This window comes from Epinephelus moara, chromosome 19 (genome assembly GCF_006386435.1).
Source record: "Epinephelus moara isolate mb chromosome 19, YSFRI_EMoa_1.0, whole genome shotgun sequence".
Lineage (NCBI taxonomy): Eukaryota > Metazoa > Chordata > Actinopteri > Perciformes > Serranidae > Epinephelus > Epinephelus moara.
In genome coordinates this window covers 3,327,876-3,332,894 of record NC_065524.1, presented here as the reverse complement: position 1 = coordinate 3,332,894, position 5,019 = coordinate 3,327,876, and the positions used below count along the sequence as shown (strand labels likewise).

At 38.4% G+C, this 5,019-nt stretch overlaps 1 protein-coding gene and 1 long non-coding RNA gene across 5 annotated transcripts in view; one reads left to right on the top strand and one right to left on the bottom strand.

The window, feature by feature from the left end:
- The window catches only part of ndst2a (N-deacetylase/N-sulfotransferase (heparan glucosaminyl) 2a), a 130,323-nt gene extending 126,497 nt beyond the window's left edge, over positions 1 to 3,826 (bottom strand). For 3 of the 4 annotated variants that reach the window (XR_007571689.1, XM_050070676.1, XM_050070678.1), the window contains exon 1: positions 3,681 to 3,826. The gene's annotated coding sequence lies outside the window, so the exon portion shown is untranslated. The remainder of the gene's footprint in view (positions 1 to 3,680) is intronic. The other variant, XM_050070677.1, reaches the window with a different exon arrangement.
- Positions 2,181 to 4,812, top strand: LOC126406472 (uncharacterized). The gene is made up of 3 exons (XR_007571699.1): positions 2,181 to 3,088; positions 3,889 to 3,951; positions 4,728 to 4,812. It is a non-coding gene; the product is annotated as an uncharacterized LOC126406472 (long non-coding RNA).
- Positions 4,813 to 5,019: the final 207 nt, after the last annotated feature.

Below are 5,019 nucleotides of genomic sequence, written 5' to 3'. Positions count from 1 at the left end.
GATTTATTTACAAAAAAGTGTTTACCCGGCGGCGACAGACCGAGCACCTCTGCAGCAAGTGCAGCTAGCAGTACGGCCTCTGCCTCAGAGAAGAGCAAACTCCTTTGCAGCCTGCTAACTACTTAAAGGTAAGACATAATAATAATAACTTAATTTGTAAAGCACCTTTCAAAACGGAGTTACAACGTGCTTAACAATAAAAACAATTAGTACATAAAACAATAAAACATCAAATAATTTAAAAACAGTTACAATAATTAATTACCATAAATTAAGAAAAGACCATACGATAAATGTGAGTCTTAAGAAGAGATTTAAAAGAAGACACTGAGAGACACATTTATTTTTATACTCTAGCTGTGCAGTGCTCTTGTCATGTTTTGGTGAAGCTATTGTAATATGCATTGTGGCTGCTGTAACATTTATTATGGCTTATAAGACATAGGGTCCTTCTTGTTTCTGTTGTAACTAGCGCTTTTGATAGAGCTATTGAAATGTGCACTGTGGCTGTGCAGTGCTCTTTTCATGTTTTGCTGAAGCTATTGTAATATGCATTGTGGTTGGTGTAAGATTTATGTTTCTGTTGTTGTAATTTGGTTGTGCTGTCTTCTGTCCAAGAGGGGGCGCCTATGGTTAATGGTGGAAGTAGGCTAAGCCTTTAGGATGAAGTTGTGTGGAGTCTGATTTCAGATTTTCGTGTTTTGGTAGACATAGAGCTAGTATTATTAACTGAGGTTATTAGTCTGGCCTTTGAACGTGCCTGAATTTATGGGGGTTCTGCTGCTGCCTTATTATCTTGTGTGCTGTGCATTGTTGTTGAACCGGCTTTTTGAACTTTTGTTTTCCTTACGATTGCAATGAGATTGTGATCTGTACATCCTATAGGCAGAGATATGGATTTGGAACAGACCTCAGGAGTGTTCAAATAAATATGATCAATACAAGTCGCCACTGTCGTGCCATTATTTTTAAACAAATTCTCGTTGGCTTATTAACAACTTGTGATAATCCGAAAGCTGCACAGGTATTCATTAGTTTCTTTTTCATTGGACAAGAAGAAGAATTCCAGTCTATGTTCATATCAGCCATAAAATATAATTCATGATTAGCAGTGCAAACATTATCTAACATATCACAGATATTATCTAGATATTCAGAATTATTACTGGGAGATCGATAACCACTTCCTATCAAAATAGGCTTGAGATGTTTCAAATAAATTGGTTGTACTGAAACTGAAACACAGTGTCTGACAAAAGTTCAGCTGGACAGCGCCTGCAGCCAGTCGGGACACTGCCACGTCTCCTCTCGTCATCCCCAAAAACACATGCACATTCAAGTAAACAAACAGCGTGTGCCACTCTCCCGCCTCTTCTGAATTGTGATCTCCTTCATGTTGCCATCACTGGCCTGCCAGGCACTAGTGGCTCTGTTAGTCAGTTTATGAACATATAATCACATTGTCATATTGCCTTTTACTAATGCAATACGAGTTGGATTAAGCGTGACGCCGTCAGCACTGGTAGCTGATATAGGCTACTTTTTAATGTGCCAGAACCTGTCTGAAGAACGTTGGTTCAGCCGCTTTGCATAAAATGAAACCTGTTTAAGCTCGTACACCAGACCGGACCAGCAAAACCGAAAATCCACAAACTCTAGCATAGGGTAACTTTATAACGTTACGACATTCAAAACGCTCATTAAGTTATTTTTGTTGTGATTGTTTTGGACACAGATAATAGCGTGGGGCAACCCCATGATTTAATTCGCCATATAATAGTAGCTACAGTCAAGTAGCTACTTATCTAATGCTAATGGAAGTTAGCATGTTATTGTTATGTTTTACTATTTATTTATTTATTTACATTGTCAGCTAAAACACTTCGGCTACAAAATGTTTTAAACCATCTGTACAAAGAGTTTGAGGTGCTGCTTGTCAATTTATTGTTTTATTTATTGACATTATTTTGATTACATTTGTTTTGAATCTACCTCAGATTTGTGAGATGTTCCAAGTGTTATACCACAATTAATCATATGTTTCAACTTTCACTCAGGAGCAAATACCAGCCTGTAAACTTGATATAAAAATTATTTGTTGTTTAAAATGAATACTGATTTGACGTTTATTATGATAATTATCAATATCGACTGATAACGAACATTTTTTTTGGGTTCACTTCTTTCCTTTGTCTATAAATGCAGATATGCCTTAAATTTGATATTCATTTTTTCATTATAACATTTTTGGCCCTATCACCCAGCCCTACTTATTTCCCTTTGTCTATAAACGCATGTATATTCTCTCTCCGTCTCTCTCAAATTAAAATCCTGACAAGCATTCAGCTGAGTTTAGACTGCAGCATAAACAGAATCCACAGCTTGTTACAGCTTCTTTGCAAGAATAAAAACTGAAATAATACAAAGATTTACATGGCATAATTACTAATCTTAAACTCAATTTAGGTTTACTAGAATACAGGGCAGAATTGACAAAAATGAGCATCTAATTCAGGTTATACCCAATCGAAGTTTGAATATAACATAATCTGGCCAAGTAACATCGTACCATGCCAATTTTTAAAATTTGACCATTTCAGTTCTAATGCTCTCATTCTTAGGATTTAAGTTTATTTAGGTTCCACAACCAGGACCAATGATTCTATTAACTGCTGTTAAGCAATTGGGACATTTACTATAGAAGAATAAAGTGAACAGAATTACATCACGTTTGTGTAGTCTGATCCAGATAACACCTTTTTCCAAGCCTTATTCAACTAGTCACTATTCAGTTATTGTAAAATAATTCACTATAAATCACACGCACAGACGCACACGCACACACACACACACACACACACACACGAATGGTCAGCTTCATTCAATCCTTGAATTCCTCTCTTAACAGCAACACGGGGTTGTAAACCGCAGCCAAACAATCAAGCCTGATGTGATGTGAGTTGAAGCAGTTTTAGTCCCAAACGATGTGCAGTGCTGCTGCCAGCATTGCGGGCAGCCAGAGGCTAGAGAGCATCCAGCCAGGAGCCCGGCAACACAACGACCCAGCTCCCGAGCTGAGGAATGCCAGGTAACGTTAGATACCAAAACACAATCGTTACCTTAGGTTTATCAATCCCTCGATCAAAATACGATGCTCACCAACAAATCAAACAGTTAACGTATTGATAATGAAGGCATATAGATTACCTATCGGTATAATCATACCAAAATGTCATTACTTTACAGAAAAAGGCTGTCTGAAGGGCAGCGTGAAAGAAACGAAAAAACTTTGAGCAGCAACTCGTTGTGGATTTCAGCTGGCATGCTAACAGCTAGCTCTATAAAGCAACAGTGTCATCAGACTGTCGCTAATATTAGCATGCTAACGCCAGCTTCAGGGGCTCCAAGTGATACTCTGAACAAACCCATGACCTGGACCTTCTTCATGTCCTAGTCCCTCTGTGATGGTGCCAACACAGCCATATATTCTTCAGACGATGAGACAGATTTCCAGTACAAACCCCAGCCCGGTAACCAGTGAGATAACTGGGAGCTGGAATAACGTTTTTAGCTAACTGCTGAGGCTACGACAGCTCCTCACTCAACTCTGCACAGAAAACGGGATTCGACTTTGAAACAGTGTCACGAAATAAGCAGTCTGTCAGTGATTTCAGACTTACCAGTAATTCTTGTCAACACACATCAAGCCGACAAGTGAACGGAGGTTAACAAGCTTCAGCGTTTACAGTTAAAAGTGAACTTCGGCACATCGTTGCTCAGTCCGCCATCTTGGATCTGCGAGAAGTCTGGAATCAACCAAATGTGGTTTAATGGGGGAGGGTTTAAATTTAACCCCCCAAATAATGAATTTAAAATTTGTTTTCACAGACCAAAATCCAAAGGAAGGCAGTATATTCTCTGCTGCCCTGGGATTTTTACGGAATGTCAATGGTAATGTTGACTCACCTCTTGTTTTACCTCTCATTACTGATGGATAACCCCTGAAGCCACACTGAAGTGTTTTTAAGCCTTACAGATGTGCAGTGCAAAAAAGGTCATACACCTTTGAATATTTACTTTTAAGTGTCACCCTTAAGAAACAAGTTATATATCAGGATTTAGCTCTCAAAACCTGATCTGCTCTTCCAAATAAACAAACATATTAATAAAAGGACTGTTAATTATGTTCTCATTATGCAATGAGGAGAGACTTGGGGCCAGGGTTGAAAATTAGCCCGTCACCAGCCAAATGCTGGTGAAATTTGCAAGTGGCTGCTAGATTTGCCCTCATTCACTAGCAAAAAAAAAAAAAAAAATTTAAAAGGGTAATCTACTAAGTGGCCAGTAGATTTTGGAATCCACCAGCCACATTGGCAGGTGGACAAAAAAGTTCATTTCCAACTCTGTGGGGGGCAATGGTAAAAGTTGATGTCATTACTCAAAAACCTGTTGAACAATTTCTATACAGTTTTCACATCGATAACTTGATTTTACCTACGTAATATGTTTCAATTGCCAATTGTTACAACTGCCCCAATTCCCCCCTACTCTCCACTCTTACAATGTCTGTTATCATCCCTCAGAAAAACTTTACATATTTATGTGATATTTAAGTGTTCCAAAAAATAAAGGCTTTCAACTACATCTCACTGTCTCTATCAGCATATCAAATTGGCTCAGGTGTCATCATGTGACCTTAATATGTGAACTTCTGTCTCTTTTCAAAGATGGTCTCTGGTGTCAGGTGTGAATGTCTACCTTGATCTTTCTCCAGCCATCCACTGACTCCTGGTTGATGACCCGTGACCTCTACTCGGTGGGTAATGTGAGCCATTTTGGCTTGGTTTTCACAGATAACTGATATTGTCTGTTTCCACTGTTGATTCAGCCTCCCCATTCAGTCCCAGACACTGTATCGAATCAATCAGTGCATCCCACATCAATCCAAATTTGTTTTATATAAATCTGTTCATGAAATAAATAAATAAACATAGAATTATTTCTGTGCCAATATTACAA